The sequence below is a fragment of the Triticum dicoccoides genome, chromosome 7A (assembly GCF_002162155.2).
Source record: "Triticum dicoccoides isolate Atlit2015 ecotype Zavitan chromosome 7A, WEW_v2.0, whole genome shotgun sequence".
Taxonomy (NCBI): Eukaryota; Viridiplantae; Streptophyta; class Magnoliopsida; order Poales; family Poaceae; genus Triticum; species Triticum dicoccoides.
This window is the reverse complement of record NC_041392.1, coordinates 616,481,669-616,496,104: the sequence shown is the minus strand read 5'-3', so window position 1 is coordinate 616,496,104 and position 14,436 is coordinate 616,481,669. Positions and strand designations below refer to the sequence as shown.

Genomic DNA, 14,436 nt, shown 5'->3' with positions numbered 1-14,436 from the left:
CAAAGGTTATGCCAAAAAGAAGGGCTTTGGTGTGATGAGAAGGACGACTAGATACGGAGAAGATAACATGGTTACTTATTTTACTCTCGCTTGTAGCAGACAAGGAAAGACTCAATGCTCAGAAAAGAACTCATTTATGCCTAATCCGTCGACAAGGATGCAATGCCCAGCTAAGAGTAATTTCTCCCGCCGTGAGGAGAAGTTTTGTATTACATCTCTTACGCTTGACCACAATCATCCTATAAGTCCAAGCAAATCCAGATTTTTTAGATGCCACAAGAAGTTGGACTTGCATTCAAAGAGAAGGCTAGAATTGAATGATCAAGCAGGAATCCGTATGAACAAGAATTTTGGTTCTCTTGTTATGGAAGCTGGCGGATATGGAAATCTTGAGTTTGGTGAAAAGGAATGTAGGAACTATTTGCAAGAGAAAAGAAGGCTGCAACTTGGTGCTGGAGATGCACATGTTGTTTATCAATATTTTCTTCGTATGCAATCAAAAGATCCAGACTTTTTCCATGTTATGGATGTGGCTGAGGATGGACGTCTGAGAAATGTCTTTTGGGCAGATGCAAGAAGCAGGGCTGCATATGAGTCTTATTGGGATGCCATCACATTTGACACTACATACTTAACAAACAAGTATAAAATGAAGGATATGAGGCTGGAAGTTTTTTGTTCTTTCCAAATGAGTTCCAGGTACTTAGTTTGAGCAGTTGCCTTACAGTACAAATTGTACAATACTATATATACAAGACACTCAAGCACTGCTACTTTTTTCAGGAGCTACAAACAAATGAACCTGCTACACCAACTCATATCATGTCTTACATTGATATTCTCCAGGTGTTACACATATACACCATCAACTATTTGTCATAAAGTATTTGTCAATGACTAATTGGGTTCTTTAAACTTCTAAGGGAAAGAAAGATGCCATGGACTTGCTCGCTGCTAACCTGAATGGATGAAAGGAGTCTGGAGTACTTCAGAATGTAACTGCAGTTTTAGCCTTGAAATTGTAGTGAGGTTATATGGATAATTCTGGTAAAAAATGACCGGAGCTCTGTGATGATGCTGATTTAGTTTTTGTTAAATGATTGAAAGAAAGTACCTTCTGTATGAGATGCATATTTTGTGGCTGGATGTTGTTTGTCACAATCTAAACTCTAGACAAACATATTTTGAGAGCCATCTGTTTATTGCAAACTCTATTCTCTTTGTTCAACAACAGCTCTGTATTCTGAAAGTGTTCTGAAATCTCATATTCAACTATTACTAGTTTTGGTGAAGCTACAATAGAGAGCTGAAACAAATCTGGAAGATATAATTTTTGTATTGCCATTCTTTGCATATATATACACTTTCTAAGTAGATAGCTTAACGTGCTTATGGATACAAAAGCAGCTCATCTGTTTCAAACAGAGTACAGAACAGCACCAGGTACAGAATAAGAACAGCCAGTCCTTGTATCTACACGAGTCAATTTCTTGCCACTAGATTAGGTACACACCATCAGACAACTTTGATGAAGCCAAAATGACGACGGCGTGGTCGCGGCGGCGCAACCAAGACCACGACGGCGTGGTCACAGAATCGTTGCAGCAAACGACGGCGACGGAAGACGAGAATAGCGAGAGAAAGGGGACGTTCGTCGGGGTGGCGGAGGGCTAGAAGTCCAGTGTGCAGGTCCGTCTGTGGACGGGATGTTGCGCCGGCCACCGCGTCGGCCGCGCACGAGAGACAGGGGATGAGACGAGATTTATTTGGACTATGCCATTCAGTTTGGGTTTGGGCTATGGCAGTTTGGGTGGGGCTTGGGCTTGGACTTTAGGTGAACAAGGTCCTCAACTGCCTCGTGCGTGGATGCTGGCTGTAGCGCTGCCATGTAGGATCGTCCATGCGTCGTGCGCAGGATTGTCGTGTGTATAGCAGCGCCGCTAGTAGAATGCCCGTGCGTTGCTATGGGCCATGAATGTATTTTTGTCGGTTGCACATATGAACATAATGCATGTCAAATTTTACATGCATAGAAATGATAGCACGTAAAAGTAATTGAAATCCACTTCATTTGATAAAAAACCTAATACAACGATGTGTACACAAAGAGTAGTTCAGAATATTGATGGGTAAAAAGCAGCCACTCCTCTCTTCACTCCCGCATAGTCAGCCAACCACTGGTTGTCGCCGCATCTCATCTCCCCGCCACAACGTTGTCGACGCCATCTCTTTGATCAACCTCCCCTCCACACCATGGTGAAGCCCACCCGCTCCTCTCTCCGCCGCCTCCCCTCTTATCCATGGCATCGCGAGGCCCCTTCTCTTTCCGCCACGACATGGCCCGCCTCCTTCAACCCTTCTAAACCTCTCGCGTCGCTGTGTTCGAAATTTCTGAAATATCTTCAATTTCAAAATTTCTAGTAGAACGCCCTTGCATTGCTACGGGCGACATACAAATAAATCAAATAGGTGACTAAGCAACATGTCGAAGTCCTTCGACTATATATCCATTTGTAAATTTGTTTAGTAAATGCTATGTGAAAGATCATATGTCAGTTGTTCACATTTTTTTTGCACCAATCAAATACCGTGCACACCATCTTTTCTTCCTCACCTTCGTCTTCCTCCTTCCAGCCTCTTGACCCACCGTTCGAGGCTAGTCTAACCCGTGCGCGCCGCCCCTCCCCGCCCATGCTGGCTCCTCCATATCTCGGCGCCTGATTCTTATAGACTGTGACACTGCGAGTGTCCACTGGTGCATAGAGATCCATTATTGTTGTATGTTATTTATACGGATAATATATGTGTTGACACAGTGCAGAAGCAAGACATGAAGAAAAATTATTAATTTAAGTGCTTTTTTTTCTAAATGGCGCAAATATCATCCACACAAAAACTTTTTTTTGAACTAACCAGCCTAAACAAAACTGAATACAAATATGAAAACCTAAGCCTTTCTTTTCAAGGCAATCGATGCTCATTGAGCTCATTTGAGAATTTATATTTCAATAAGTGGCCTGCTTGGAACGGAAACAGAAGTTTAGATCATCAATATTGCCTCAACCGCAACACGGATAATGCTTCTAAGGACCACAAGGAACACAGAAGTGCGAAAAAAGATGTATAGCTGAGAAAATCAAATTAAAACAAAGACCCGAATAATTAAAGTGATTTCCTTCCTTAAGTTCTTCCATTTCATTGTGCATGCGAACATTTGTGTATGGGAAAGGTAGTTCAATAGTAATAGTCAAAAAGTATATTACAAACAAACTTGTAACTAAATGAGTTTCAAAAATAGCTAAAAAATCTAATTTAGGTTGTGATGTTATACGGCCTCCCACATGTGCTTTCTTTGGAGCACGCATGCATGTCTTTCAAAGATGAAAGAAGCCACATGCATCGCAACCTTTCAGTTTAGATCATTTATCTTAGGCTGCATGCAACATAACACACCATAGTTTTTTCATGTCCATACACATCCATCTTCACTTCTCACAATAGAGTAACGTGCTACAAAAAGTATGCTTACCATCAATGAATACTGATAAGCATTAAGAGGTAAATTAAAAACAACAAGGGGCTCAGAAGTTAAAAATGAATGACCAGGTTAGCAATCAAAATTGGTTCGATAATATTACAATACTACACTGTACCCAAGCACAACAATTTTCACCGGCACCTGCCATCCCAACCATGCCCATTCTAATGAATGCCTCAACTCCAGAGAGGTTTCATTACTAAAAAATCAAGCCTGATCACGATATTGAAAACTGAAGAAACGACACCTAATTGTCATAGATATCTTTGACAGTGTAGCCATCCTTGATTGAAGAAATTATTGGGCACAAGAGACCAAACTGTGTGGTAAGTGCTAAAGCACTTACTAACCCACGAGCTGGTGAGAAATCCAAGAAAGAGCAGGGAATTAGTGATTTGAACAGCAAAAGTAAGCAAGTAGCTTGGTGACAACAAACTGTAAGCCATGAAAAATTGGCAAGAAGTGATAGGCACATTGCGATCTCCCAAGATGAACTCATGCAGATCCTGGATGGACCACCAACCAACATCCATTGTAGAGTCTCTTGGAAAAGTAATCCAACTTCGAAATATTGTGTATGTAACTATCTTCTGCACACACAAAAGATGGTTTCAAACAAGCCACTTTATTGAAATGGAATAAGCAGAATTTGCTCAAGAAATAATGTGTTTTGACAGTAAAATTTTCTTCGAACAATCGCAAGGTTCAAACAATTCTATCAAACAGAAAGTATTTCAAAGAATATGACCACATTGTAACTGTGTATTAACCTATGCCAATATGGTAAAAACGGGTCCTACAAAACAAACTGCAATGACAAAGTTAGCATAGCTCCAAAAACTACTGACGCAGCTAAGTCATGAGAAGTCAATACTTTAATCAGCCCAAAATCACCTGTTTCAGACAACAACATATATATTCAGGACACAAAATATTGTCGTTACCAGTATTCACAGTGCAGTTATTTCAAGTATTTTTCCAACCTGGTTTTGTTAGAGAATACTTATCGAGCCATATATTTTGGTCCTTTGTAAGAAATATATTTGAACACTGAAAAAAAAATACAATGCATGGTGAGTGGTGAGTGACCTGCTAGGATTAAGTGAATTGTGAATATCAGATAAAGTTGCTACTTATCAGAAGCTGAGGAACTAAAAATGCATAGACAGGCTCACTCAATTTATGAGCAATCTAAATAACCTGAAGAAGTCCGGTAAGTAGAACAAGTCAGGCTGGAGGCACAAGCACGAGTGAATCTGTGAACTACTGCATTCAAAATTATATCAAGCAAAAACATGTGTATATTTCAATACTGCTGCATCAATCACGGACTTACTTGTATGTCACCCGTAGCAACGCCCGTTGTTCAATTTCAAAATTTATGAAATGTCAAATTCAAAATTATAGTCTTTCACAGTGTGTGTAGTGTCTAATATTGCTCGAGAGTGAAAACGATTATGTATATGACTGAACCTTTTGTTGGGGAACGTAGCAGAATTTTAAAATTTTCTACGCATCACCAAGATCAATCTATGGAGTCATCTAGCAACAAGGGAGAGGGGAGTGCATCTACATACCCTTTTAGATCGCGAGCGGAAGCGTTCAAGAGAACGGGGTTGATGGAGTCGTACTCGTCGTGATCTAAATCACCGATGACCAAGCGCCGAAAGGACGGCACCTCCGCGTTTAACACACGTACGGTTGGGAAGACGTCTCCTCCTTCTTGATCTAGCAAGGGGAAGGAGAGGTTGATGGAGATCCAGCAGCACGACGGTGTGGTGGTGGAAGCAGCGGTGATCTCGGCAGGGCTTCGCCAAGCTCCAACGAGAGAGAGAGAGGTGTTATGAGGGGAGAGGGAGGCGCTAAGGGCTTGGGTGCGGCTGCCCTTCCTCCCCCCACTATATAAAGGGGCCCTAGGGGGGCGCCGGCCCTAGGAGATCCAATCTCCAAGGGGGGGGGCGGCGGCCAAGGGGGACTTGCCCCCCAAGTCAGGTGGGGCGCCCCCACCCCTAGGGTTTCCAACCCTAGGCGCAGGGGGAGGCCCATGGGGGGGCGCACCAGCCCACCAGGGGCTGGTTCCCCTCCCACTTCAGTCCATGGGGCCCTCCGGGATAGGTGGACCCACCCGGTGGACCCCCGGGACCCTTCCGGCGGTCCCGGTACAATACCGATTAACCCCGAAATTTTCCCGATGGCCGAAATTGGACTTCCTATATATAAATCTTCACCTCCGAAACATTCCAGAACTCCTCGTGATGTCCGGGATCTCATCCGGGACTCCGAACAACTTTCGGGTTACTGCATACTAATATCTCTACAACCCTAGCGTCACCGAACCTTAAGTGTGTAGACCCTACGGGTTCGGAAAACACGCAGACATGACCAAGACGACTCTTCGGTCAATAACCAATAGCGGGATCTGGATACCCATGTTGGCTCCCACATGTTCCATGATGATCTCATCGGATGAACCACGATGTCGAGGATTCAATCAATCCCGTATTCAATTCCCTTTGTCAACCGGTACGTTACTTGCCCGAGATTCGATCGTCGGTATCCCAATACCTCGTTCAATCTCGTTCCCGACAAGTCACTTTACTCGTACCGTAATGCATGATTCCGTGACCAAACACTTGGTCACACTGAGCTCATTATGATGATGCATTACCGAGTGGGCCCAGAGATACCTCTCCGTCATACGGAGTGACAAATCCTAGTCTCGATCCGTGTCAACCCAACAGATACTTTCGGGGATACCTGTAGTATACCTTTATAGTCACCCAGTTACGTTGTGACATTTGGTACACCCAAAGCACTCCTACGGCATGCGGGAGTTACACGAACTCATGGTCTAAGGAAATGATAATTGACATTGGAAAAGCTCTAGCAAACGAACTACATGATCTTGTGATATGCTTAGGATTGGGTCTTGTCCATCATTCTCCTAATGATGTGATCCCGTTATCAATGACATCCAATGTCCATGGTCAGGAAACCATGACTATCTATTGATCAACGAGCTAGTTAACTAGAGGCTCACTAGGGACATGTTATGGTCTATGTATTCACACATGTATTATGATTTCCGGATAACACAATTATAGCATGAATAATAGACAATTATCATGAACAAGGAAATATAATAATAATCATTTTATTATTGCCTCTAGGGCATATTTCCAACAGTCTCCCACTTGCACTAGAGTCAATAATCTAGTTACATTGTGATGAATCGAACACCCATAGATTTCTGGTGTTGATCATGTTTTGCTCGCGGAAGAGGTTTAGTCAACGGATCTGCGACATTCAGATCCGTATGTACTTTGCAAATATCTATGTCTCCATCTTGAACATTTTCACGGATGGAGTTGAAGTGACGCTTGATGTGCCTGGTCTTCTTGTGAAACCTGGGCTCCTTGGCAAGGGCAATAGCTCCAGTGTTGTCACAGAAGAGAGTGATCGGCCCCAACGCATTGGGTATGACTCCTAGGTCGGTGATGAACTCCTTCATCCAGATTGTTTCATGCGCTGCCTCCGAGGCTGTCATGTACTCCGCTTCACATGTATATCCCGCCACGATGCTTTGCTTGCAACTGCACCAGCTTACTGCCCCACCATTCAAAATATACACGTATCCGGTTTGTGACTTAGAGTCATCCAGATCTGTGTCGAAGCTAGCGTCGACGTAACCCTTTACGACGAGCTCCTCGTCACCTCCATATACGAGAAACATATCCTTAGTCCTTTTGAGGTACTTCAGGATGTTCTTGACCGCTGTCCAGTGTTCCATGCCGGGATTACTTTGGTACCTTCCTACCAAACTTATGGCAAGGTTTACATCGGGTCTGGTACACAGCATGGCATACATGATAGACCCTATGGCTGAGGCATAGGGGACGACACTCATCTTTTCTCTATCTTCTGCCGTGGTTGGACATTGAGCTGAGCTCAATTTCACACCTTGCAACACAGGCAAGAACCCCTTCTTGGACTGATCCATATTGAACTTCTTCAATATCTTATCAAGGTATGTGCTTTGTGAAAGACCTATAAGGCGTCTCGAGCTATCTCTATAGATCTTGATGCCTAATATGTAAGCAGCTTCTCCAAGGTCCTTCATTGAAAAACGCTTATTCAAGTAGGCCTTAATACTGTCCGAAAGTTCTATATCATTTCCCATCAAAAGTATGTCATCCACATATAATATGAGAAATGCTACAGAGCTCCCACTCACTTTCTTGTAAACGCAGGCTTCTCCATAAGTCTGCATAAACCCAAACGCTTTGATCATTTCATTAAAGCGAATGTTCCAACTCCGAGATGCTTGCACCAGCCCATAGACGGAGCGCTGGAGCTTGCATACCTTGTTAGCATTCTTAGGATCGACAAAACCTTCCGGCTGCATCATATACAATTCTTCCTTAAGAAAGCCGTTAAGGAATGTCGTTTTGACGTCCATTTGCCATATCTCATAATCATAGTATGCGGCAATTGCTAACATGATTCGGACGGACTTCAGCTTCGCTACGGGTGAGAAGGTCTCATCGTAGTCAACCCCTTAAACTTGTCGATAACCCTTAGCGACAAGTCGAGCCTTATAGATGGTAACATTACCATCCGTGTCCGTCTTCTTCTTAAAGATCCATTTATTCTCTATCGCTCGCCGATCATCGGGCAAGTCTGTCAAAGTCCATACTTTGTTTTCATACATGGATCCTATCTCAGATTGCATGGCTTCAAGCCATTTGTTGGAATTTGGGCCCGCCATTGCTTCTTCATAGTTTGAAGGTTCACCGTTGTCTAACAACATGATTTCCAGGACAGGGTTGCCATACCATTCTGGTGTGGAACGTGTCCTTGTGGACCTTCGAAGTTCAGTAGCAACTTGATCCGAAGTACCTTGATCATTATCATTAACTTCCTCTCTAGTCGGTGCAGGCACCACAGGAACATCTTCCTGAGTTGCGCTACTTTCCGGTTCAAGAGGCAGTACTTCATCGAGTTCTACTTTCCTCCCACTTACTTCTCTCGAGAGAAACTCTTTCTCCAGAAAGGACCCGTTCTTGGCAACAAAGATCTTGCCTTCGGATCTGAGGTAGAAGGTATACCCAATGGTTTCCTTAGGGTATCCTATGAAGACGCATTTTTCCGACTTGGGTTCAAGCTTTTCAGGTTGAAGTTTCTTGACATAAGCATCGCATCCCCAAACTTTTAGAAACAACAGCTTAGGTTTCTTCCCAAACCATAATTCATACGGTGTCATCTCAACGGATTTAGACAGTGCCCTATTTAAAGTGAATGTAGCTGTCTCTAGTGTTGGGGAACGTAGTAATTTCAAAAAAATTCCTATGCACACGCAAGATCATGGTGATGCATAGCAACGAGAGGGGAGAGTGTTGTCTACGTACCTCGTAGACCGGAAGCGGAAGCGTTAGCACAACGCGGTTGATGTAGTCGTACGTCTTCACTGCCCGACCGATCAAGCACCGAAACTACGACACCTCCGAGTTCTAGCACACATTCAGCTCGATGACGATCCCCGGACTTCGATCTAGTAAAGTGTCGGGGAAGAGTTCCGTCAGCACGACGGCGTGGTGATGATCTTGATGTTCTACCGTCGCAGGGCTTCGCCTAAGCACCGCTACGATATTATCGAGGATTATGGTGGAGGGGGGCACCGCACACGGCTAAGAGAACGATCACGAAGATCAACTTGTGTGTCTAGAGGTGCCCCCTGCCCCTCTATATAAAGGATCAAGGGGGAGAGGCCGGCCGGCCCTTGGGGCGTGCCAAGGAGGGGGGAGTCCTCCTCCTAGTAGGAGTAGGACTCCCCTTTCCTAGTCCAACTAGGAAGAGAGAAGGGGAAAGGAAAGAGAGGGAGAGGGAGAGGGAAAGAGGGGCCGCGCCCCCCTCCCCTAGTCCAATTCGGACTCCCCATGGGAGGGGGCACGCCACCTCCTGGGCTGCTGCCCTCTCTCTCTCCTCAGGCCCACTAAGGCCCAATTCTTCCCCGGGGGGTTCCGGTAACCCTTCTGGCACTCCGGTTTTCTCCGGAATCACCCGAAACACTTCCGGTGTTTGAATATAGCCGTCCAATATATTGATATTTATGTCTCGACCATTTCGAGACTCCTTGTCATGTCCGTGATCATATCCGGGACTCCGAACAACCTTCGGTAGATCAAAATATATAAACTCATAATGAAAATGCCATCATAACGTTAAGCGTGCGGACCCTACGGGTTCGAGAACAATGTAGACATGACCGAGACACGTCTCCGGTCAATAACCAATAGCGGAACCTGGATGCTCATATTGGCTCCTACATATTCTATGAAGATCTTTTATCGGTCAGACCGCATAACAACATACGTTGTTCCCTTTGTCATCGGTATGTTACTTGCCCGAGATTTGATCGTCGGTATCTCAATACCTAGTTCAATATCGTTACCGGCGGCACCCCCCTTTCCTTCTCCCTCCCCACTTCCTTCCCCCTCCTAGTAGGAGTCCTACTCCTACTAGGAGGAGGACTCCTCCTTGGCGCGCCTATAGGGATGGCCGGCCTCCTCCCCTTGCTCCTTTATATACGGGGGCAGGGGGCACCCCTAGACACACAAGTTGATCCACGTGATCGTTTTCTTAGCCGTGTGCAGTGCCCCCTTCCACCATAATCCTCGATAATATTGTAGCGGTGCTTAGGCAAAGCCCTGCGACAGTAGAACATCAAGATCGTCGACACGCCGTCGTGCTGACGAAACTCTTCCCCGACACTTTACTGGATCGGAGTCCGGGGATCGTCATCGAGCTGAACGTGTGCTAAAACTCGGAGGTGTCGTAGTTTCGGTGCTTGATCGGTCGGGCCGTGAAGACGTACGACTACATCAACCGCGTTGTGCTAACGCTTCCGATGTCGGTCTACAAGGGTACGTAGATCACACTCTCCCCTCTCGTTGCTATGCATCACCATGATCTTGCGTATGCGTAGGAATTTTTTTGAAATTACTACGTTCCCCAACAGTGGTATCAGAGCCCGGTTCTCCCGACATTACACGTACGCTTACGCGAGACCGGTTCTCCCGACGTGCTTTGCACAAAGGTGGCTAGCGGGTGTCAGTTTCTCCAACTTTAGTTGAACCGAGTGTGGCTACGCCCGGTCCTTGCGAAGGTTAAAATAGCACCAACTTGACAAACTATCGTTGTGGTTTTGATGCGTAGGTAAGATTGATTCTTGCTTAAGCCCGTAGCAGCCACGTAAAACTTGCAACAACAAAGTAGAGGACGTCGAACTTGTTTTTGCAGGGCATGTTGTGATGTGATATGGTCAAGACATGATGCTAAATTTTATTGTATGAGATGATCATGTTTTGTAACCAAGTTATCGGCAACTGGCAGGAGCCATATGGTTGTCGCTTTATTGTATGCAATGCAATTGCGCTGTAATGCTTTACTTTATCACTAAGCGGTAGCGATAGTCGTGGAAGCATAAGATTGGCGAGACGACAACGATGCTACGATGGTGATCAAGGTGTCGCGCCGGTGACGATGGTGATCACGATGATGCTTCAAAGATGGAGATCAAAAGCACAAGATGATGATGGCCATATCATATCACTTATATTGGTTGCATGTGATGTTTATCTTTTATGCATCTTATCTTGCTTTGATTGACGGTAGCATTTTAAGATGATCTCTCACTAATTATCAAGAAGTGTTCTCCCTGAGTATGCACCGTTGCGAAAGTTCTTCGTGCTGAGACACCACGTGATGATCGGGTGTGATAGGCTCTACGTTCAAATACAATGGGTGCAAAACAGTTGCGCACGCGGAATACTCAGGTTATACTTGACGAGCCAAGCATATACAGATATGGCCTCGAAACACAGAGACCGAAAGGTCGAGCGTGAATCATATAGTAGATATGATCAACATAGTGATGTTCACCAATGAAACTACTCCATCTCACGTGATGATCGGACATGGTTTAGTTGATTTGGATCACGTAATCACTTAGAGGATTAGAGGGATGTCTGTCTAAGTGGGAGTTCTTTAGTAATATGATTAATTGAACCTAAATTTATCATGAACTTAGTACCTGATAGTATCTTGCTTGTTTATGTTTGATTGTAGATAGATGGCCCGTGTTGTTGTTCCGTTGAATTTTAATGCGTTCCTTGAGAAAGCAAAGTTGAAAGATGATGGTAGCAATTACACGGACTGGGTCCGTAACTTGAGGATTATCCTCATTGCTGTACAGAAGAATTACGTCCTGGAAGCACCGCTGGGTGCTAGGCCTGCAGCTGGAGCAACACCAGATGTTATGAACGTCTGGCAGAGCAAAGTTGATGACTACTCGATAGTTCAGTGTGCCATACTTTACGACTTAGAATCGGAACTTCAACAACATTTTGAACGTCATGGAGCATATGAGATGTTCCAGGAGTTGAAGTTAATATTTCAAGCAAATGCCCGGATTGAGAGATATGAAGTCTCCAATAAGTTCTATAGCTGCAAGATGGAGGAGAACAGTTCTGTCAGTGAGCATATACTCAAAATGTCTGGGTATAATAATCACTTGATTCAGTCGGGAGTTAATCTTCCAGATGATTGCGTCATTGACAGAATTCTCCAATCACTACCACCAAGCTACAAGAGCTTCGTGATGAACTATAATATGCAAGGGATGAATAAGACTATTCCTGAGCTCTTCGCAATGCTCAAAGCTGCGGAGGTAGAAATCAAGAAGGAGCATCAAGTGTTGATGGTCAACAAGACCACTAGTTTCAAGAAAAAGGGCAAAGGAAAGAAGAAGGGGAACTTCAAAAAGAACAGCAAGCAAGTTGCTAATCAAGAGAAGAAACCCAAACCTGGACCTAAGCCTGAAACTGAGTGCTTCTACTGCAAGCAGACTGGTCACTGGAAGCAAAACTACCCCAAGTATTTGGCGGATAAGAAGGATGGCAAGGTGAACAAAGGTATATGTGATATACATGTTATTGATGTGTACCTTACTAATGCTCGCAGTAGCACCTGGGTATTTGATACTGGTTCTGTTGCTAACATTTGCAACTCGAAACATGGACTACGGATTAAGCGAAGATTGGCTAAGGACGAGGTGACAATGCGCGTGGGAAATGGTTCCAAAGTCAATTTGATCGCGGTCGGCACGCTACCTCTACATCTACCTTCGGGATTAGTATTAGACCTAAATAATTGTTATTTGGTGCCAGCGTTAAGCATGAACATTATATCTGGATCTTGTTTGATGCGAGACGGTTATTCATTTAAATTAGAGAATAATGGTTGTTCTATTTATATGAGTAATATCTTTTATGGTCATGCACCCTTAAAGAGTGGTCTATTCTTATTAAATCTCGATAGTAGTGACACATATATTCATAATGTTGAAGCCAAAAGATGCAGAGTTGATAATGATAGTGCAACTTATTTGTGGCACTGCCGTTTGGGTCATATCGGTGTAAAGCGCATGAAGAAACTCCATACTTATGGACTTTTGGAACCACTTGATTATGAATCACTTGGTACTTGTGAACCGTGCCTTATGGGTAAGATGACAAAAACACCGTTCTCCGATACTATGGAGAGAGCAACAGATTTGTTGGAAATCATACATACAGATGTATGTGGTCCGATGAATGTTGAGGCTCGTGGCGGATATCGTTATTTTCTCACCTTCACAGATGACTTAAGCAGATATGGGTATATCTACTTAATGAAACATAAGTCTGAAACGTTTGAAAAGTTCAAAGAATTTCAGAGTGAAGTTGAAAATCATCGTAACAAGAAAATAAAATTCCTACGATCTGATCGTGGAGGAGAATATTTGAGTTACGAGTTTGGTGTACATTTGAAACAATGCGGAATAGTTTCGCAACTCACACCACCCGGAACACCACAGCGTAATGGTGTGTCCGAACGTCGTAATCGTACTTTACTAGATATGGTGCGATCTATGATGTCTCTTACTAATTTACCGCTATCGTTTTGGGGATATGCTCTAAAGACAGCCGCATTCACGTTAAATAGGGCACCATCAAAATCCGTTGAGACGACGCCTTATGAACTGTGGTTTGGCAAGAAACCAAGGTTGTCATTTCTGAAAGTTTGGGGCTGCGATGCTTATGTGAAAAAGCTTCAACCTGATAAGCTCGAACCCAAATCGGAGAAATGTGTCTTCATAGGATATCCAAAGGAAACTATTGGATACACCTTCTATCATAGATCCGAAGGCAAGACTTTTGTTGCCAAATTCGGAAACTTTCTAGAGAAGGAGTTTCTCTCGAAAGAAGTGAGTGGGAGGAAAGTAGAACTTGATGAGGTAACTGTACCTGCTCCCTTATTGGAAAGTAGTACATCACAGAAACCAGTTTCAGTGACACCTACACCAATTAGTGAGGAAGCTAATGATGATGATCATGAAACTTCAGAACAAGATACTACGGAACCTCGTAGATCAACTAGAGTAAGATCCGCACCAGAGTGGTACAGTAATCCTGTTCTGGAAGTCATGCTACTAGATCATGATGAACCTACGAACTATGAAGAAGCGATGGTGAGCCCAGATTCCGCAAAATGGCTTGAAGCCATGAAATCTGAGATGGGATCCATGTATGAGAACAAAGTATGGACTTTGGTTGACTTGCCCAATGATCGGCAAGCAATTGAGAATAAATGGATCTTTAAGAAGAAGACTGACGCTGACAGTAATATTACTGTCTACAAAGCTCGACTTGTCGCAAAAGGTTTTCGACAAGTTCAAGGGATTGACTACGATGAGACCTTCTCACCCGTAGCGATGCTTAAGTCTGTCCGAATCATGTTAGCAATTGCCGCATTTTCTAATTATGAAATTTGGCAAATGGATGTCAAAACTGCATTCC

At 44.0% G+C, this 14,436-nt stretch overlaps 1 long non-coding RNA gene across 1 annotated transcript; it reads left to right on the top strand.

Annotated features, from left to right (window-relative positions):
- The first annotated feature begins 425 nt into the window (after nt 1-425).
- On the top strand, nt 426-1,307 carry LOC119333341. Its single transcript, XR_005161177.1, has 3 exons — nt 426-699; nt 784-846; nt 924-1,307. It is a non-coding gene; the product is annotated as an uncharacterized LOC119333341 (long non-coding RNA).
- The last annotated feature ends 13,129 nt before the right edge of the window (nt 1,308-14,436 follow it).